Here is a 19,518-nt window from a genome sequence, read left to right on the forward strand (position 1 = left end):
ACACAATAGCCATCACCTAAAGACTTACCACACTGTTTAGGCCCAATTCCAACTGCTTTTGGCAGCTAAACAGTGTTGAGCCTCTTTAGTAGTTTAATTTGAGACCACCTGCTAATATTATGTCCTGTAGGTCTTTTTACATTACCAACACATGATTTTTTTTAGTAAGCCAAAACAGTTACGAAACTTTTTTATTACCTTACCTGGTTATAGAAGTAGAAGAGGGCAAAAAGTGCCTGTGTCTCACTTACAGCCATACCACATTGGATACGCCCAAACTTGTCTGATCTTGGAAGGTAAGCAGTGATGGGCCTGGTTAGTACTTGGTTGGGAGACCACATGGGAACACCGGGTGCTGTATGTTTTTTCCCATTACTGGCAAATTGTTTTTATTCTCTAGCTATTTAAATTGGAAACTTTTTTTTTAATGCCAGTACAGACATTTGGGAGAGGTCAAACAGACACAATAGCCATCACCTAAAAACTTACCACACTGTTTAGGCCCAATTCCAACTGCTTTTGGCAGCTAAACATTGTTGAGCCTCTTTAGTAGTTTAATTTGAGACCATATGCTTATATCATGTCCTGTAGGTCTTTTTACATTACCAACACATGATTTTTTTTCAGTAAGCCAAAACAGTTAGGAAATTTTTGTATTAGCTTTCCTGGTTATAAAAGTAGAAGAGGGCAAAAAAGTGCCTGTATCTCACCTACAGCCATACCACATTGGATACGCCCAATCTCGTCTGATCTTGGAAGCTAAGCAGTGTTGGGCCTGGTTAGTACTTGGGTGGGAGACCACATGGGATCACCAGGTGCTGTAGGTTTTTTCCCATTACTGGCAAATTGATTTTATTCTCTAGCTATTTAAATTGGAAACTTTTTCTTTTTATTGCCAAAACAGACATTTGGGAGAGGTCAAACAGACACAATAGCCATCACCTAAAGACTTACCACACTGTTTAGGCCCAATTCCAACTGCTTTTGGCAGCTAAACAGTGTTGAGCCTCTTTAGTAGTTTAATTTGAGACCACCTGCTAATATTATGTCCTGTAGGTCTTTTTACATTACCAACATATGATTTTTTTCAGTAAGCCAATATAGTCAGGAACCGTTTTTATTAGCTCACATGGTTATAGAAGTAGCAGAGGGCAAAAAAGTGCCTGTATCTCACCTACAGCCATACCACATTGGATACGCCCAATCTCGTCTGATCTTGGAAGCTAAGCAGTGTTGGGCCTGGTTAGTACTTGGGTGGGAGACCACATGGAATCACCAGGTGCTGTAGGTTTTTTTTCCATTACTGGCAAATTGTTTTTATTCTCTAGCTATTTAAATTGGAAACTTTTTCTTTTTATTGCAAATACAGACATTTGGGAGAGGTCAAACAGACACAATAGCAATCAACTAAAAACTTACCACACTGTTTCGGACCAATTCCAACTGCTTTTGGAAGCTAAACAGTGTTGAGCCTCTTTAGTAGTTTAATTTGAGACCACCTGCTAATATTATGTCCTGTAGGTCTTTTTACATTACCAACACATGATTTTTTTCAGTAAGCCAATATAGTTAGGAACCTTTTTTATTAGCTTACCTGGTTATAGAAGTAGAAGAGGGCAAAAAAGACTCTGTATCTCACCTACAGCCATACCACATTGGATACGCCCAATCTCGTCTGATCTTGGAAGCTAAGCAGTGTTGGGCCTGGTTAGTACTTGGGTGGGAGACCACATGGGAACACCAGGTGCTGTAGGTTTTTTCCCATTACTGGGCAAATTGTTTTTATTCTCTAGCTATTTAAATTGGAAACTTTTTCTTTTTATTACCAATACAGACATTTGGGAGAGGTCAAACAGACACAATAACCATCACCTAAAGACTTACCACACTGTTTCGGCCCAATTCCAACTGCTTTTGGCAGCTAAACAGTGTTGAGCCTCTTTAGTAGTTTAATTTGAGACCACCTGCTAATATTATGTCCTGTAGGTCTTTTTACATTACCAACATATGATTTTTTTCAGTAAGCCAATATAGTCAGGAACCTTTTTTATTAGCTTACATGGTTATAGAAGTAGAAGAGGGCAAAAAAGTGCCTGTATCTCACCTACAGTCATACCACATTGGATACGCCCAATCTCGTCTGATCTTGGAAGCTAAGCAGTGTTGGGCCTGGTTAGTAATTGGGTGGGAGACCACATGGGATCACCAGGTGCTGTAGGTTTTTTCCCATTACTGGCAAATTGTTTTTATTCTCTAGCTATTTAAATTGGAAACTTTTTCTTTTTATTGCCAATACAGACATTTGGGAGAGGTCAAACAGACACAATAGCCATCACCTAAAGACTTACCACACTGTTTAGGCCCAATTCCAACTGCTTTTGGCAGCTAAACAGTGTTGAGCCTCTTTAGTAGTTTAATTTGAGACCACCTGCTAATATTATGTCCTGTAGGTCTTTTTACATTACCAACACATGATTTTTTTCAGTAAGCCAATATAGTTAGGAACCTTTTTTATTAGCTTACCTGGTTATAGAAGTAGAAGAGGGAAAAAAAGAGCCTGTATCTCACCTACAGCCATACCACATTGGATACGCCCAATCTCGCCTGATCTTGGAAGCTAAGCAGTGTTGGGCCTGGTTAGTACTTGGTTGGGAGACCACATGGGAACACCAGGTGCTGTAGGTTTTTTCCCATTATTGGGCAAATTGTTTTTATTCTCTAGCTATTTAAATTTGAAACTTTTTCTTTTTATTACCAATACAGACATTTGCGAGAGGTCAAACAGACACAATAACCATCACCTAAAGACTTACCACACTGTTTCGGCCCAATTCCAACTGCTTTTGGCAGCTAAACAGTGTTGAGCCTCTTTAGTAGTTTAATTTGAGACCACCTGCTAATATTATGTCCTGTAGGTCTTTTTACATTACCAACACATGATTTTTTTCAGTAAGCCAAAACAGTTACGAAACTTTTTTATTACCTTACCTGGTTATAGAAGTAGAAGAGGGCAAAAAAGTGCCCGTGTCTCACTTACAGCCATACCACATTGGATACGCCCAATCTTGTCTGATCTTGGAAGCTAAGCAGTGATGGGCCTGGTTAGTACTTGGGTGGGAGACCACATGGGAACACCAGGTGCTGTATGTTTTTTCCCATTACTGGCAAATTGTTTTTATTCTCTAGCTATTTAAATTGGAAACTTTTTTTTTATTGCTAGTACAGACATTTGGGAGAGGTCAAACAGACACAATAGCCATCAACTAAAAACTTACCACACTGTTTCGGACCAATTCCAACTGCTTTTGGAAGCTAAACAGTGTTGAGCCTCTTTAGTAGTTTAATTTGAGACCACCTGCTAATATTATGTCCTGTAGGTCTTTTTACATTACCAACACATGATTTTTTTCAGTAAGCCAAAACAGTTACGAAACTTTTTTATTACCTTACCTGGTTATAGAAGTAGAAGAGGGCAAAAAAGTGCCTGTGTCTCACTTACAGCCATACCACATTGGATACGCCCAATCTTGTCTGATCTTGGAAGCTAAGCAGTGATGGGCCTGGTTAGTACTTGGGTGGGAGACCACATGGGAACACCAGGTGCTGTATGTTTTTTCCCATTACTGGCAAATTGTTTTTATTCTCTAGCTATTTAAATTGGAAACTTTTTTTTTATTGCTAGTACAGACATTTGGGAGAGGTCAAACAGACACAATAACCATCATCAAAAGACTTACCACACTGTTTTGGCCCAATTCCAACTGCTTTTGGCAGCTAAACAGTGTTGAGCCTCTTTAGTAGTTTAATTTGAGACCACCTGCTAATATTATGTCCTGTAGGTCTTTTTACATTACCAACACATGATTTTTTTCAGTAAGCCAATATAGTTAGGAACCTTTTTTATTAGCTTACCTGGTAATAGAAGTAGAAGAGGGCAAAAAAGAGCCTATATCTCACCTACAGCCTTACCACATTGGATACGCCCAATCTCGTCTGATCTTGGAAGCTAAGCAGTGTTGGGCCTGATTAGTACTTGGGTGGGAGACCACATGGGAACACCAGGTGCTGTAGGTTTTTCCCATTACTGGGCAAATTGTTTTTATTCTCTAGCTATTTAAATTGGAAACTTTTTCTTTTTATTACCAATACAGACATTTGGGAGAGGTCAAACAGACACAATAACCATCACTTAAAGACTTACCACACTGTTTCGGCCCAATTCCAACTGCTTTTGGCAGCTAAACAGTGTTGAGCCCCTTTAGTAATTTAATTTGAGACCACCTGCTAATATTATGTCCTGTAGGTCTTTTTAAATTACCAACATATTATTTTTTCAGTAAGCCAATATAGTCAGGAACCTTTTTTATTAGCTTACATGGTTATAGAAGTAGAAGAGGGCAAAAAAGTGCCTGTATCTCACCTACAGCCATACCACATTGGATACGCCCAATCTTGTCTGATCTTGGAAGCTAAGCAGTGTTGTGCCTGGTTAGTACTTGGGTGGGAGACCACATGGGATCACCAGGTGCTGTAGGTTTTTTCCCATTACTGGCAAATTGTTTTTATTCTCTAGCTATTTAAATTGGAAACTTTTTCTTTTTATTGCCAATACAGACATTTGGGAGAGGTCAAACAGACACAATAGCCATCACCTAAAGACTTACCACACTGTTTAGGCCCAATTCCAACTGCTTTTGGCAGCTAAACAGTGTTGAGCCTCTTTAGTAGTTTAATTTGAGACCACCTGCTAATATTATGTCCTGTAGGTCTTTTTACATTACCAACACATGATTTTTTTCAGTAAGCCAATATAGTTAGGAACCTTTTTTATTAGCTTACCTGGTTATAGAAGTAGAAGAGGGAAAAAAAGAGCCTGTATCTCACCTACAGCCATACCACATTGGATACGCCCAATCTCGCCTGATCTTGGAAGCTAAGCAGTGTTGGGCCTGGTTAGTACTTGGGTGGGAGACCACATGGGAACACCAGGTGCTGTAGGTTTTTTCCCATTATTGGGCAAATTGTTTTTATTCTCTAGCTATTTAAATTGGAAACTTTTTCTTTTTATTACCAATACAGACATTTGGGAGAGGTCAAACAGACACAATAACCATCACCTAAAGACTTACCACACTGTTTCGGCCCAATTCCAACTGCTTTTGGCAGCTAAACAGTGTTCAGCCTCTTTAGTAGTTTAATTTGAGACAACCTGCTAATATTATGTCCTGTAGGTCTTTTTACATTACCAACACATGATTTTTTTCAGTAAGCCAAAACAGTTACGAAACTTTTTTATTACCTTACCTGGTTATAGAAGTAGAAGAGGGCAAAAAAGTGCCTGTGTCTCACTTATAGCCATACCACATTGGATACGCCCAATCTTGTCTGATCTTGGAAGCTACGCAGTGATGGGGCTGGTTAGTACTTGGGTGGGAGACCACATGGAAACACCAGGTGCTGTATGTTTTTTCCCATTACTGGCAAATTGTTTTTATTCTCTAGCTATTTAAATTGAAAACTTTTTTTTTTATTGCTAGTACAGACATTTGGGAGAGGTCAAACAGACACAATAACCATCACCTAAAGACTTACCACACTGTTTCAGCCCAATTCCAACTGCTTTTGGCAGCTAAACAGTGTTGAGCCCCTTTAGTAATTTAATTTGAGACCACCTGCTAATATTATGTCCTGTAGGTCTTTTTACATTACCAACATATGATTTTTTTCAGTAAGCCAATATAGTCAGGAACCTTTTTTATTAGCTTACATGGTTATAGAAGTAGAAGAGGGCAAAAAAGTGCCTGTATCTCACCTACAGCCATACCACATTGGATACGCCCAATCTCGTCTGATCTTGGAAGCTAAGCAGTGTTGGGCCTGGTTAGTACTTGGGTGGTAGACCACATGGGATCACCAGGTGCTGTATGTTTTTTCCCATTACTGGCAAATTGTTTTTATTCTCTAGCTATTTAAATTGGAAACTTTTTTTTTATTGCTAGTACAGACATTTGGGAGAGGTCAAACAGACACAATAACCATCATCAAAAGACTTACCACACTGTTTTGGCCCAATTCCAACTGCTTTTGGCAGCTAAACAGTGTTGAGCCTCTTTAGTAGTTTAATTTGAGACCACCTGCTAATATTATGTCCTGTAGGTCTTTTTACATTACCAACACATGATTTTTTTCAGTAAGCCAATATAGTTAGGAACCTTTTTTATTAGCTTACCTGGTAATAGAAGTAGAAGAGGGCAAAAAAGAGCCTATATCTCACCTACAGCCTTACCACATTGGATACGCCCAATCTCGTCTGATCTTGGAAGCTAAGCAGTGTTGGGCCTGATTAGTACTTGGGTGGGAGACCACATGGGAACACCAGGTGCTGTAGGTTTTTCCCATTACTGGGCAAATTGTTTTTATTCTCTAGCTATTTAAATTGGAAACTTTTTCTTTTTATTACCAATACAGACATTTGGGAGAGGTCAAACAGACACAATAACCATCACTTAAAGACTTACCACACTGTTTCGGCCCAATTCCAACTGCTTTTGGCAGCTAAACAGTGTTGAGCCCCTTTAGTAATTTAATTTGAGACCACCTGCTAATATTATGTCCTGTAGGTCTTTTTAAATTACCAACATATGATTTTTTTCAGTAAGCCAATATAGTCAGGAACCTTTTTTATTAGCTTACATGGTTATAGAAGTAGAAGAGGGCAAAAAAGTGCCTGTATCTCACCTACAGCCATACCACATTGGATACGCCCAATCTTGTCTGATCTTGGAAGCTAAGCAGTGTTGTGCCTGGTTAGTACTTGGGTGGGAGACCACATGGGATCACCAGGTGCTGTAGGTTTTTTCCCATTACTGGCAAATTGTTTTTATTCTCTAGCTATTTAAATTGGAAACTTTTTCTTTTTATTGCCAATACAGACATTTGGGAGAGGTCAAACAGACACAATAGCCATCACCTAAAGACTTACCACACTGTTTAGGCCCAATTCCAACTGCTTTTGGCAGCTAAACAGTGTTGAGCCTCTTTAGTAGTTTAATTTGAGACCACCTGCTAATATTATGTCCTGTAGGTCTTTTTACATTACCAACACATGATTTTTTTCAGTAAGCCAATATAGTTAGGAACCTTTTTTATTAGCTTACCTGGTTATAGAAGTAGAAGAGGGAAAAAAAGAGCCTGTATCTCACCTACAGCCATACCACATTGGATACGCCCAATCTCGCCTGATCTTGGAAGCTAACCAGTGTTGGGCCTGGTTAGTACTTGGGTGGGAGACCACATGGGAACACCAGGTGCTGTAGGTTTTTTCCCATTATTGGGCAAATTGTTTTTATTCTCTAGCTATTTAAATTGGAAACTTTTTCTTTTTATTACCAATACAGACATTTGGGAGAGGTCAAACAGACACAATAACCATCACCTAAAGACTTACCACACTGTTTCGGCCCAATTCCAACTGCTTTTGGCAGCTAAACAGTGTTCAGCCTCTTTAGTAGTTTAATTTGAGACAACCTGCTAATATTATGTCCTGTAGGTCTTTTTACATTACCAACACATGATTTTTTTCAGTAAGCCAAAACAGTTACGAAACTTTTTTATTACCTTACCTGGTTATAGAAGTAGAAGAGGGCAAAAAAGTGCCTGTGTCTCACTTATAGCCATACCACATTGGATACGCCCAATCTTGTCTGATCTTGGAAGCTACGCAGTGATGGGGCTGGTTAGTACTTGGGTGGGAGACCACATGGAAACACCAGGTGCTGTATGTTTTTTCCCATTACTGGCAAATTGTTTTTATTCTCTAGCTATTTAAATTGAAAACTTTTTTTTTTATTGCTAGTACAGACATTTGGGAGAGGTCAAACAGACACAATAACCATCACCTAAAGACTTACCACACTGTTTCAGCCCAATTCCAACTGCTTTTGGCAGCTAAACAGTGTTGAGCCCCTTTAGTAATTTAATTTGAGACCACCTGCTAATATTATGTCCTGTAGGTCTTTTTACATTACCAACATATGATTTTTTTCAGTAAGCCAATATAGTCAGGAACCTTTTTTATTAGCTTACATGGTTATAGAAGTAGAAGAGGGCAAAAAAGTGCCTGTATCTCACCTACAGCCATACCACATTGGATACGCCCAATCTCGTCTGATCTTGGAAGCTAAGCAGTGTTGGGCCTGGTTAGTACTTGGGTGGTAGACCACATGGGATCACCAGGTGCTGTATGTTTTTTCCCATTACTGGCAAATTGTTTTTATTCTCTAGCTATTTAAATTGGGAACTTTTTTTTTAATGCCAGTACAGACATTTGGGAGAGGTCAAACAGACACAATAGCCATCACCTAAAAACTTACCACACTGTTTAGGCCCAATTCCAACTGCTTTTGGCAGCTAAACATTGTTGAGCCTCTTTAGTAGTTTAATTTGAGACCATATGCTTATATCATGTCCTGTAGGTTTTTTTACATTACCAACACATGATTTTTTTTCAGTAAGCCAAAACAGTTAGGAAATTTTTGTATTAGCTTTCCTGGTTATAAAAGTAGAAGAGGGCAAAAAAGTGCCTGTATCTTACCTACAGCCATACCACATTGGATACGCCCAATCTTGTCTGATCTTGGAAGCTAAGCAGTGTTGGGCCTGGTTAGTACTTGGGTGGGAGATCACATGGGATCACCAGGTGCTGTAGGTTTTTTCCCATTACTGGCAAATTGATTTTATTCTCTAGCTATTTAAATTGGAAACTTTTTCTTTTTATTGCCAAAACAGACATTTGGGAGAGGTCAAACAGACACAATAGCCATCACCTAAAGACTTACCACACTGTTTAGGCCCAATTCCAACTGCTTTTGGCAGCTAAACAGTGTTGAGCCTCTTTAGTAGTTTAATTTGAGACCACCTGCTAATATTATGTCCTGTAGGTCTTTTTACATTACCAACACATGATTTTTTTCAGTAAGCCAATATAGTTAGGAACCTTTTTTATTAGCTTACCTGGTTATAGAAGTAGAAGAGGGCAAAAAAGTGCCTGTATCTCACCTACAGCCATACGACATTGGATACGCCCAATCTCGTCTGATCTTGGAAGCTAAGCAGTGTTGGGCCTGGTTAGTACTTGGGTGGGAGACCACATGGAATCACCAGGTGCTGTAGGTTTTTTTCCCATTACTGGCAAATTGTTTTTATTCTCTAGCTATTTAAATTGGAAACTTTTTCTTTTTATTGCCAATACAGACATTTGGGAGAGGTCAAACAGACACAATAGCAATCAACTAAAAACTTACACACTGTTTCGGACCAATTCCAACTGCTTTTGGAAGCTAAACAGTGTTGAGCCTCTTTAGTAGTTTAATTTGAGACCACCTGCTAATATTATGTCCTGTAGGTCTTTTTACATTACCAACACATGATTTTTTTCAGTAAGCCAATATAGTTAGGAACCTTTTTTATTAGCTTACCTGGTTATAGAAGTAGAAGAGGGCAAAAAAGACTCTATATCTCACCTACAGCCATACCACATTGGATACGCCCAATCTCGTCTGATCTTGGAAGCTAAGCAGTGTTGGGCCTGGTTAGTACTTGGGTGGGAGACCACATGGGAACACCAGGTGCGGTAGGTTTTTTCCCATTACTGGGCAAATTGTTTTTATTCTCTAGCTATTTAAATTGGAAACTTTTTCTTTTTATTACCAATACAGACATTTGGGAGAGGTCAAACAGACACAATAACCATCACCTAAAGACTTACCACACTGTTTCGGCCCAATTCCAACTGCTTTTGGCAGCTAAACAGTGTTGAGCCTCTTTAGTAGTTTAATTTGAGACCACCTGCTAATATTATGTCCTGTAGGTCTTTTTACATTACCAACATATGATTTTTTTCAGTAAGCCAATATAGTCAGGAACCTTTTTTATTAGCTTACATGGTTATAGAAGTAGAAGTAGAAGAGGGCAAAAAAGTGCCTGTATCTCACCTACAGTCATACCACATTGGATACGCCCAATCTTGTCTGATCTTGGAAGCTAAGCTGTGATGGGCCTGGTTAGTACTTGGGTGGGAGACCACATGGGAACACCAGGTGCTGTATGTTTTTTCCCATTACTGGCAAATTGTTTTTATTCTCTAGCTATTTAAATTGGAAACTTTTTTTTTATTGCTAGTACAGACATTTGGGAGAGGTCAAACAGACACAATAGCCATCAACTAAAAACTTACCACACTGTTTCGGACCAATTCCAACTGCTTTTGGAAGCTAAACAGTGTTGAGCCTCTTTAGTAGTTTAATTTGAGACCACCTGCTAATATTATGTCCTGTAGGTCTTTTTACATTACCAACACATGATTTTTTTCAGTAAGCCAAAACAGTTACGAAACTTTTTTATTACCTTACCTGGTTATAGAAGTAGAAGAGGGCAAAAAAGTGCCTGTGTCTCACTTACAGCCATACCACATTGGATACGCCCAATCTTGTCTGATCTTGGAAGCTAAGCAGTGATGGGCCTGGTTAGTACTTGGGTGGGAGACCACATGGGAACACCAGGTGCTGTATGTTTTTTCCCATTACTGGCAAATTGTTTTTATTCTCTAGCTATTTAAATTGGAAACTTTTTTTTATTGCTAGTACAGACATTTGGGAGAGGTCAAACAGACACAATAGCCATCAACTAAAAACTTACCACACTGTTTCAGACCAATTCCAACTGCTTTTGGAAGCTAAACAGTGTTGAGCCTCTTTAGTAGTTTAATTTGAGACCACCTGCTAATATTATGTCCTGTAGGTCTTTTTACATTACCAACACATGATTTTTTTCAGTAAGCCAATATAGTTAGGAACCTTTTTTATTAGCTTACCTGGTAATAGAAGTAGAAGAGGGCAAAAAAGAGCCTATATCTCACCTACAGCCTTACCACATTGGATACGCCCAATCTCGTCTGATCTTGGAAGCTAAGCAGTGTTGGGCCTGATTAGTACTTGGGTGGGAGACCACATGGGAACACCAGGTGCTGTAGGTGTTTTCCCATTACTTGTCAAATTGTTTTTATTCTCTAGCTATTTAAATTGGAAACTTTTTCTTTTTATTACCAATACAGACATTTGGGAGAGGTCAAACAGACACAATAACCATCACTTAAAGACTTACCACACTGTTTCGGCCCAATTCCAACTGCTTTTGGCAGCTAAACAGTGTTGAGCCCCTTTAGTAATTTAATTTGAGACCACCTGCTAATATTATGTCCTGTAGGTCTTTTTACATTACCAACACATGATTTTTTTCAGTAAGCCAATATAGTTAGGAACCTTTTTTATTAGCTTACCTGGTAATAGAAGTAGAAGAGGGCAAAAAAGAGCCTATATCTCACCTACAGCCTTACCACATTGGATACGCCCAATCTCGTCTGATCTTGGAAGCTAAGCAGTGTTGGGCCTGGTTAGTACTTGGGTGGGAGACCACATGGGATCACCAGGTGCTGTAGGTTTTTTCCCATTACTGGCAAATTGTTTTTATTCTCTAGCTATTTAAATTGGAAACTTTTTCTTTTTATTGCCAATACAGACATTTGGGAGAGGTCAAACAGACACAATAGCCATCACCTAAAGACTTACCACACTGTTTAGGCCCAATTCCAACTTCTTTTGGCAGCTAAACAGTGTTGAGCCTCTTTAGTAGTTTAATTTGAGACCACCTGCTAATATTATGTCCTGTAGGTCTTTTTACATTACCAACACATGATTTTTTTTTTTTTTTTAAACTCTTTATTTTTACAGTGGCAAACAGTACATTTAAATGAGACTGATATCTGGACAATGCATTTACAGACAATTCGGTGTGAACAAACAACATGGTATAATGCATATAAATAAAATATACCGTTAAGAGTACCACTGTCTTTTTGTTTTTTTTTTGTTAATACAGCGAACAAACAGCAAAATAATTGCATTGGTGAAACACAAAGAAAAATAAAAATAGAAAAGGGCAATGGGGGGGGGGGGATGGGGGGGGAAAATAAAAAATAAAGAAAGAAATAAAAGAGAGGGGGGGGGGTCATCTAACCTTGCACACCTTGAGAGTGTATCAACTGTTCAAGAGTTAAATCTTTCAGAGCATCAGGCCAGAGATAGTGATCGCATTTACCCGGGGAGTTGCCTCTGGTAATATACATACCAGGGAGACCAAATTGATCTGTATTTCCCCACTGAGTCATGTAGCAGCGCAGTGATATACTCCATGGAAGCTGCAAACCAGACCTTGTTGATAACGGCCTGAATGGAAGGGGCAGTTGGCTGTTTCCAGTGTGCCGTGATCAGCAATCTGGCGGAGTTGAGTACATGGCCACATAGCTTGCTTTTAGGGTTTGAGGTCCCTGCAACTGGTCTGCAAAGTAGAGCCGACAAGGGATTTTTTGGGGTCGGGGAAACCAATATCTTTCCTAGAAGAGAAAAAATGTCATCCCAGTAGGAGCTAATCTGGGGGCAATCCCACCATATGTGGATGAACGTACCCTGAGACCCACAGTTCCGCCAGCACTGGCTGGAGCTAGAAGGAAAAATACGGTGTATTACTGTGGGAACCATGTACCACCTAGTGTATACCTTAAAGGCATTTTCCTTGAGATTCGAGTTTATTGAAGATTTTGCTATTAGTGTTTTTATTTCTGATCACTCCTCCTCCTCCAAAGCAACGCCCAAATCCCTTTCCCAAGCTACCTCAAAAGGTTCTTTAGCCGGGGGTTTGTCTGCCAACAGGGAGTATAGATATGAGATTGCTCCCCTGCGGTCTGGACTGTAAATACAGAAACGTTCAATGGGAAGTGGGGATCTGGGCTTAGTTGATTTGTATAGAGACTTTACAAAGCTGGAAATCTGGAGGTAGTCAAAGTGTCTGAGACGCTGACTATCATATTTCTCACATAGTGCTTTATAGTTTTGAGGGGCGAATTCCCCTGAAATGTGCGATAGACGAGTGATACCTGCTGAGATCCAGGGTTGTGAGTAAGGAGACATACATCCCAAGGAAAGTCTGGGTGTCGCCAGAGAGGGGTGAGAGGGGAGGGATAAGGTGCCAGTTGGAGTTTTTTGTTTAGGTAGTCCCACGTTCTTAACACAGAGTGGACACAAGGGGTGTCCAGTACCGAGGCTGGTCTCAATTTCGGCGGTAGCCAGGGGAGGAAACAAACTGAATGGTAGTTAATTAGTTCGCTCTCTAAAGATACCCATTTCCTGACCCCCGCCTGTGTGTGCCAAGCTACAACATGGCTCAATTGCGTAGCCTGAAAGTAGCGTTCAAATATAGGGAGGCCCAGTCCGCCATTGGAAGAAGATTTCGCTAGGCAGGATCTGTTTAATCTAGGGGGTTTGTTTGACCATACAAATTTGCCACATAAAGACTGAATTGTACGAAGATAAGAAGTAGGGACCACTATGGGGATCGTTTGAAATAGGTATAATAATCGGGGTAAGATGTTCATTTTAATCGAATTTATCCGGCCTGTCCAAGATATAAATAAAGGGGACCAGGTTGCTAGATCTTTTTTAATGGAGCATAGAAGAGGTTCGTAGTTGGCTTTAAATAATTGGTCAAAGTGTTTTGTTATCTGTACACCCAAGTACTTTATAGATTGGGGGCGCCAAATGTAATTAAAGTTTGACTCTAATAATTCCGTGGTGGTGTTGGGAAGGTGAAATGCTAATGCTTCCGATTTTGAGTTATTTACTTTGTGATCTGAGAGGCTACCGTATAGTGAGAGTTCAGCCTGTAGGTTTGGGAGTGAAGTCAGTGGAGAAGACAGTGTTAACAGGACATCATCTGCAAATAACGATATTTTATATTGGGAGCCCCGAACCGTAATCCCCTGTATATCCTGGTTCTTCCTGATGTGGGCTGCCAAGGGTTTGATACTAAGGGCGTATAGTAAAGGGGACAATGGGCACCCCTGCCGGGTGCCATTTCCCAGACCGAAGGGCCGGGAAATGACACCATTGGTGGTAACCACAGCTTTTGGATTATGGTACAAAGCTTGTATGGCTGACAAGAAGCCCCCACAAAAGCCGTAAGTTTTCAGTGTCTGAAACATAAAAGGCCAAGAGAGGCGGTCAAAGGCCTTCTCTGCGTCTAGTGAGAGCAGGATCGCCGGGGTTTTGGTCTTATTGATGTGTGAGATCAGGTTGACGGCCCGTCTCGTGTTGTCCAGTGCCTGTCTCGTGGGAACAAATCCTACCTGATCTGCATCAATCAGTGAGGTAAGGTATACACTTAATCTTGTGGCCAGTACTTTTGCGAAAAGCTTCAGGTCTGCATTGATGAGGGATATCGGCCTATAGCTCGTGCAGCATGTGGGATCTTTGCCTGATTTTGGCAGTACAATGATAGCAGACTTCATTGACTCGGCATGAAACCTCTCCCCTGCCATAATTTTATTAAAAACCTCGGCCAACCTTGGGACCAATAATCCTGAAAATGTCTTGTAGTAAGACATAGGGAACCCGTCGGGACCTGGAGCCTTTGACGGTTTCTGCGACTTCAACGCAGTATTTACGTCTTCAGGTGATATAGGGGAATTGAGTAAGTTAATGGCTGAGTCCGATAGTGTGGGGAGGTGACATGAGTCGAGATATTCCTGTGCTATAGCTGATGGTAGAGTGGGGCCGGCAACCTGATCTCTCAGATTGTAGAGGGACTTGTAGTAATTATAGAAGGAGTCATTTATGTGACCTGGGTCATAGCTAAGGACTTGTTGGGCATTGCGGATTGCGGAAATAGTCTGGGAGGCTCTTTGTGCTCTGAGTTTAGCTGCCAGGAGTGAGTCTGATTTATTACTTTTTTCATAAAATCTTTGGTTTAGATGTCTAAGGGATTTTTCGGTGCGTTCCGCTAAAATAGATTGTAGTTCCCCCCTGATCCCTTGGATCTGTGTCAGCACGGAGGGGGAGTGAGATTGTTTGTGTATATGTTCCAAATGGGAGAGTTGAGAGGTAAGAGAGGAGACCCTTTCATTTTGAAGTTTTTTTCTATGTGTGGCATATTTGATTACAGCTCCTCTGATCACCGCCTTATGGGCCTCCCATATTGTAGGCAGGGGAACATCGTCAGTGACGTTAGTTTGAAAGTAGTCCTGTATTTGGGTAGTGATTTGTTCTTTAAATTGGGGTATACGGAGGAGAGTTTCATTCAGTCTCCAGTTGTGACGGCCTCCTTGAGTGCCTAATAAGTCTATAGTGGCTAGTACGCTTGAGTGGTCTGACCAAACGTTAGGGAGAATGTCCACTTTTGTCAGTGACTGCAGTATATTACTACATCCCATAATCATGTCTATGCGCGAGTATGTTCCATGGGGATTCGAAAAGAAAGTGTAGTCCTTTGAGGTCGGGTAGTGGGCTCACCAGGTGTCGAAGAGACCAGCCTCGGACATGTGTTTCCTGAGATTGCCCGGGGGATGGCCGTGTTGGTGCGGGTTCAGGGGGCTACTCTTATCTAGGCCTAGCGAGATAACTGAGTTGAAGTCGCCTCCTACCAAAAGTGCGCCTTGGCGAATGTTTTGAATTTCTAGAAAAAGTTTACGAAAAAAAATCCCCTGTCCAGAATTAGGTGCATAAAGGTTTACCAGGGTCATCAGTTGAGGACCTACCCTGCAGACCAGAATAATGTAGCGACCTTCTCTATCTTTTTTAGTAGAAATAATCTGTAATGGGGTTGTGGAGCGAAACATTATTGCTACTCCATTCTTTTTGATAGAATGGGAGGAGTATATCACTGTGGGAAAACGTCTAGAAACTAGCGAGGGGTGTGTGTAATGCTTGAAATGTGTTTCTTGTATAAATGCAATGTCCCCCCGCAGTGAGTTAAGCATACGGAACAGAAGAGATCTTTTGTGGGGTGTGTTTAGCCCCTTAACATTTTGAGAAATCACGTTGATGGGCATGATGGAGAGATGTAAATCGCTGGCCTTCTACTATGCAAAAAGCTATTAGCTAAGAGTTAGGTTAGATGACAGGGGCAAAAAAGGAGGGGGGTAAGGGAAGGTAAGAGAAGAAATATAAAGAGAGAAAAAAAAAAAGGGGGGGGGGATCAGAAAAAGGTGTGAACCTTGAAGGCCCTCAGTTGAGAGACCACGGTTCACCTGGAGTGGGACCCAGGGGAGGAGGGAGAGGGTAGGTGAGCTTGACACAAGAAGCAAACCTAAAGGGCCCACTAAATGGGAGTGCTTAAAACTGTGAATTGTAATCAAAAAATCTGAGAGGGCAGGGATGAGAATCCCTACACTAACGCAAGTCATTGATAACAAGAGGGGGGGGTGGCGCGAGCGGAGACAGTTCCCAGCCCGTCAACCCGAAGCCATTTTGTAATATAGCCTGTAATTGCCAGCTCTGAGATGGCTAACATATCATTTAAACATTTAGCAAAACAACAAAATCTTAGCAGAATTACCAAAGTGCGGTCATAATAACAATTGTAAACATGAAAACGTGTGGTAAAAGTACCAACAGGGTGTGGTTTGTATACCACGCGAATATAGGGAATATTTGGGATAATATAGATTCTTCCCTACCAAAGTTCACCCACCAAGTGGGATGTCCTTGGGGGGTGAGTGGGGGTCAACCAGTCAGTCTTATAGGAAACCTTAAGCAATGGGGGTGAACGACGTTACAAAAGGTTGCAAAAAATACAAACAAAAAAGGGAGAGAATGGGACAAAGTCATACGATACATTACGGCTGTTCCTGGAGATTTTGTGACGACCCACTTCAGGAGCGTGAGGGGCTGCTGGAGTTGTTGACCTCTGAAAGTTTAAGCTTGTGAAGCAGGTCTTTCCCTTCCTTGGGGTCCCTTACGGAGACTTGGTGGCCATTAACGTCGACTATCAGTCGAAATGGAAACCCCCATTTGTATTTGTATCCATTGTCGCGGAGAGTTTTGGTGATGTCCCTCAATTCTCTCCTCTTTATGATGGTGGAGGGGGCAAGGTCTTGGAAGATCTGTAGCTGGGAATCCTCGAATAAGATTTGAGGCATTGATCTACTTGCAATGGATATCTGGTCCTTGGTTTTAAAATAAAGGAACTTTATCACGACATCTCGAGGAGGTTCCCCATCTTTAGGTTTCGGGCGCAGCGCTCTGTGTGCCCGTTCAATGTGTAGGGGTTGATCTCCCAGAGCGGGGACCAGTTTGCAGAATAGTCGAGTCAAATAGGATTCGAGGTCTCTGGGAGTGACGGATTCCGGAATGTTGCGGATGCGGAGATTGCATCGTCTCTCTCTGTTCTCGAGATCCTCGTTTTTATCGCGCAATATTTCCACCTCACGGTATAGATAGTTGACGTCTTGGGTGAAAATTTGCAGATCCTTGGTATGGGATTCCGTTTTGGACTCCAAGGCAGTTGTGCGGGTGGAGAGTGAAGATAAGTCTTTTCTTAGGTCCGCAAACAATTGTTGGAAATTGTTAGTGAGAGTTGTACTTAGCTCCATCATCATCGCCTGGATGTCATTTTTAGTGGCAAAGGAGGCGTCAGAGGGTATGGGATTCACCGATGAGTTTGGGGAGGATTCTGGCGATTGGCCAGAAGCAGTACGGGAGAGATGTTGCATTATGCCCTGTTGAGCGTTTTTTTAAATTTTGTTTTGTTGTTTAGACATGTTGGTAGGATTGAAGTACAGGCAATGAGCTAATATTAATCTGTAGAGGCTCCGGGTGAACAAGCATAGGGAGAGATTAAAATAGCATTGAAGTGACGCTGCTCATATAGGGCCTGAGGCCGATTTGGGGGACCACTTTGCAATACCCTAGATGTGGGGTTTGAAAGTGCTAAATCAAATGGTATAGCTGTGAGAGGCCTCTAGGTGGCAGTAGCATATTAGAATTGGAAAGCAGCAGCAATACTCTGGCACCTGTAAAGGGAATGAGGCTGTGATTTTACATAGAATTGTGATGGAAGTACAATTCTGTCTCCATCAAACCAAATTATCTGGTTACTATTGTAGCAGGGATTTTCTCCTATGGGACACAAGTGTGGGGGCTGCTTTGGTAGAGGGAATGCTTTTCCCACGGGGCTTATATTGGGTAGCTTTATTCTTAAGGGGTATGATATGAGGTGAATGTACTTGGGCTAAATAGGCACCCCCAGTGCACAGATTCCTGGGTAGCTTGTGGTAAGGCAGTGGGCACTGGACCAGCCTGGTGCCCCTACCTCAGCCCTGCGAACCACTGCTTGTAGCCTCCAACGAGTAATGTGTCCAGTCCCCCAGCGGGTCTGTATAGATCCCGGCCCCAAGAGTACACTGTGGGGTTCCCCCTGCTCCCCAGTCCCCCCTCAGGTCAGCAAGACCAATTGTGCTGAGTGAGTGCTCAGAGTGAGCAGTAGATCTTCCCCACCCAAGATGGCCGCCGGACACACAGCTCCAGACAGCTCTGTGCCTCTCACCTCTTCAGGGCCTCTCTTCTGGTGCACAGTAAGTCTGTGGGCATCCAGGGGGGTCTCCACTGGTGGGGGAGAGTGCTGCTGGGTCTCCTGGGGTCACCTGGGTGCCGCAGAGGTGAACTCCGGCGGCGCGCTCGCCGTGGAGCCTGAATCCCGGCCCGGCCTCCAAATTTAGTCCCCGGCTTCTGTGCTGCGCTAGGCCGCAGTCCGCAGAAGCCGTTAAAACGGCTCCCCGACTCTGCTGCTCACAGCGCTAGGCTTCTCCTGGCTGGGGGAGAGTGGTTAGCCAACAGGAGGCTGAAGAAAAGTGAATCCACAGCCTCTAAATTAGACAAGCAGCGGGAGCTGTGTAAAGGAGCAGCCTGTCCCAACACATGATTTTTTTTAGTAAGCCAAAACAGTTACGAAACTTTTTTATTACCTTACCTGGTTATAGAAGTAGAAGAGGGCAAAAAGTGCCTGTGTCTCACTTATAGCCATACCACATTGGATACGCCCAAACTTGTCTGATCTTGGAAGCTAAGCAGTGATGGGCCTGGTTAGTACTTGGGTGGGAGACCACATGGGTACACCAGGTGCTGTATGTTTTTTCCCATTACTGGCAAATTGTTTTTATTCTCTAGCTATTTAAATTGGAAACTTTTTTTTTAATGCCAGTACAGACATTTGGGAGAGGTCAAACAGACACAATAGCCATCACCTAAAAACTTACCACACTGTTTAGGCCCAATTCCAACTGCTTTTGGCAGCTAAACATTGTTGAGCCTCTTTAGTAGTTTAATTTGAGACCATATGCTTATATCATGTCCTGTAGGTCTTTTTACATTACCAACACATGATTTTTTTTCAGTAAGCCAAAACAGCTAGGAAATTTTTTTATTAGCTTTCCTGGTTATAGAAGTAGAAGAGGGCAAAAAAGTGCCTGTATCTCACCTACAGCCATACCACATTGGATACGCCCAATCTCGTCTGATCTTGGAAGCTAAGCAGTATTGGGCCTGGTTAGTACTTGGGTGGGAGACCACATGGGATCACCAGGTGCTGTAGGTTTTTTTCCATTACTGGCAAATTGTTTTTATTCTCTAGCTA

The 19,518-nt window shown here is 41.7% G+C and overlaps 20 non-coding genes and 7 pseudogenes across 20 annotated transcripts; all 27 read left to right on the forward strand.

The window, feature by feature from the left end:
- Window positions 1–245: 245 nt before the first annotated feature.
- LOC146028207 (5S ribosomal RNA) lies at window positions 246–364 on the forward strand (annotated as a pseudogene).
- A 344-nt stretch (window positions 365–708) lies between these two features.
- Window positions 709–827, forward strand: LOC146032648 (5S ribosomal RNA). Its single transcript, XR_014458074.1, has one exon. It is a non-coding gene; the product is annotated as a 5S ribosomal RNA (ribosomal RNA).
- Window positions 828–1,172: 345 nt separating this feature from the next.
- Window positions 1,173–1,291, forward strand: LOC146034269 (5S ribosomal RNA). Its single transcript, XR_014459675.1, has one exon. It is a non-coding gene; the product is annotated as a 5S ribosomal RNA (ribosomal RNA).
- A 346-nt stretch (window positions 1,292–1,637) lies between these two features.
- Window positions 1,638–1,756, forward strand: LOC146030251 (5S ribosomal RNA). The gene has a single exon (XR_014455751.1). It is a non-coding gene; the product is annotated as a 5S ribosomal RNA (ribosomal RNA).
- A 346-nt stretch (window positions 1,757–2,102) lies between these two features.
- LOC146035019 (5S ribosomal RNA) lies at window positions 2,103–2,221 on the forward strand. Its single transcript, XR_014460422.1, has one exon. It is a non-coding gene; the product is annotated as a 5S ribosomal RNA (ribosomal RNA).
- A 345-nt stretch (window positions 2,222–2,566) lies between these two features.
- Window positions 2,567–2,685, forward strand: LOC146032270 (5S ribosomal RNA). Its single transcript, XR_014457712.1, has one exon. It is a non-coding gene; the product is annotated as a 5S ribosomal RNA (ribosomal RNA).
- A 346-nt stretch (window positions 2,686–3,031) lies between these two features.
- On the forward strand, window positions 3,032–3,150 carry LOC146034008 (5S ribosomal RNA). Its single transcript, XR_014459414.1, has one exon. It is a non-coding gene; the product is annotated as a 5S ribosomal RNA (ribosomal RNA).
- A 343-nt stretch (window positions 3,151–3,493) lies between these two features.
- On the forward strand, window positions 3,494–3,612 carry LOC146034009 (5S ribosomal RNA). Its single transcript, XR_014459415.1, has one exon. It is a non-coding gene; the product is annotated as a 5S ribosomal RNA (ribosomal RNA).
- Window positions 3,613–3,955: 343 nt separating this feature from the next.
- On the forward strand, window positions 3,956–4,074 carry LOC146031778 (5S ribosomal RNA). The gene has a single exon (XR_014457234.1). It is a non-coding gene; the product is annotated as a 5S ribosomal RNA (ribosomal RNA).
- Window positions 4,075–4,418: 344 nt separating this feature from the next.
- On the forward strand, window positions 4,419–4,537 carry LOC146028057 (5S ribosomal RNA; annotated as a pseudogene).
- A 345-nt stretch (window positions 4,538–4,882) lies between these two features.
- LOC146031786 (5S ribosomal RNA) lies at window positions 4,883–5,001 on the forward strand. Its single transcript, XR_014457241.1, has one exon. It is a non-coding gene; the product is annotated as a 5S ribosomal RNA (ribosomal RNA).
- A 346-nt stretch (window positions 5,002–5,347) lies between these two features.
- LOC146029428 (5S ribosomal RNA) lies at window positions 5,348–5,466 on the forward strand (annotated as a pseudogene).
- A 344-nt stretch (window positions 5,467–5,810) lies between these two features.
- On the forward strand, window positions 5,811–5,929 carry LOC146035081 (5S ribosomal RNA). The gene has a single exon (XR_014460485.1). It is a non-coding gene; the product is annotated as a 5S ribosomal RNA (ribosomal RNA).
- Window positions 5,930–6,272: 343 nt separating this feature from the next.
- Window positions 6,273–6,391, forward strand: LOC146031779 (5S ribosomal RNA). Its single transcript, XR_014457235.1, has one exon. It is a non-coding gene; the product is annotated as a 5S ribosomal RNA (ribosomal RNA).
- A 345-nt stretch (window positions 6,392–6,736) lies between these two features.
- Window positions 6,737–6,855, forward strand: LOC146028058 (5S ribosomal RNA; annotated as a pseudogene).
- Window positions 6,856–7,200: 345 nt separating this feature from the next.
- LOC146033453 (5S ribosomal RNA) lies at window positions 7,201–7,319 on the forward strand. Its single transcript, XR_014458861.1, has one exon. It is a non-coding gene; the product is annotated as a 5S ribosomal RNA (ribosomal RNA).
- A 346-nt stretch (window positions 7,320–7,665) lies between these two features.
- On the forward strand, window positions 7,666–7,784 carry LOC146029429 (5S ribosomal RNA; annotated as a pseudogene).
- Window positions 7,785–8,128: 344 nt separating this feature from the next.
- LOC146035082 (5S ribosomal RNA) lies at window positions 8,129–8,247 on the forward strand. The gene has a single exon (XR_014460486.1). It is a non-coding gene; the product is annotated as a 5S ribosomal RNA (ribosomal RNA).
- A 344-nt stretch (window positions 8,248–8,591) lies between these two features.
- LOC146027500 (5S ribosomal RNA) lies at window positions 8,592–8,710 on the forward strand. Its single transcript, XR_014454899.1, has one exon. It is a non-coding gene; the product is annotated as a 5S ribosomal RNA (ribosomal RNA).
- A 345-nt stretch (window positions 8,711–9,055) lies between these two features.
- Window positions 9,056–9,174, forward strand: LOC146027858 (5S ribosomal RNA; annotated as a pseudogene).
- Window positions 9,175–9,519: 345 nt separating this feature from the next.
- LOC146031948 (5S ribosomal RNA) lies at window positions 9,520–9,638 on the forward strand. The gene has a single exon (XR_014457399.1). It is a non-coding gene; the product is annotated as a 5S ribosomal RNA (ribosomal RNA).
- Window positions 9,639–9,990: 352 nt separating this feature from the next.
- Window positions 9,991–10,109, forward strand: LOC146027594 (5S ribosomal RNA). The gene has a single exon (XR_014454988.1). It is a non-coding gene; the product is annotated as a 5S ribosomal RNA (ribosomal RNA).
- Window positions 10,110–10,452: 343 nt separating this feature from the next.
- Window positions 10,453–10,571, forward strand: LOC146034010 (5S ribosomal RNA). The gene has a single exon (XR_014459417.1). It is a non-coding gene; the product is annotated as a 5S ribosomal RNA (ribosomal RNA).
- A 342-nt stretch (window positions 10,572–10,913) lies between these two features.
- On the forward strand, window positions 10,914–11,032 carry LOC146032577 (5S ribosomal RNA). The gene has a single exon (XR_014458005.1). It is a non-coding gene; the product is annotated as a 5S ribosomal RNA (ribosomal RNA).
- A 346-nt stretch (window positions 11,033–11,378) lies between these two features.
- LOC146033957 (5S ribosomal RNA) lies at window positions 11,379–11,497 on the forward strand. The gene has a single exon (XR_014459366.1). It is a non-coding gene; the product is annotated as a 5S ribosomal RNA (ribosomal RNA).
- Window positions 11,498–18,897: 7,400 nt separating this feature from the next.
- On the forward strand, window positions 18,898–19,016 carry LOC146028461 (5S ribosomal RNA; annotated as a pseudogene).
- Window positions 19,017–19,360: 344 nt separating this feature from the next.
- Window positions 19,361–19,479, forward strand: LOC146034403 (5S ribosomal RNA). The gene has a single exon (XR_014459809.1). It is a non-coding gene; the product is annotated as a 5S ribosomal RNA (ribosomal RNA).
- Window positions 19,480–19,518: the final 39 nt, after the last annotated feature.

This window comes from Crinia signifera, chromosome 8 (assembly GCF_055691185.1).
Source record: "Crinia signifera chromosome 8, ASM5569118v1, whole genome shotgun sequence".
Lineage (NCBI taxonomy): Eukaryota > Metazoa > Chordata > Amphibia > Anura > Myobatrachidae > Crinia > Crinia signifera.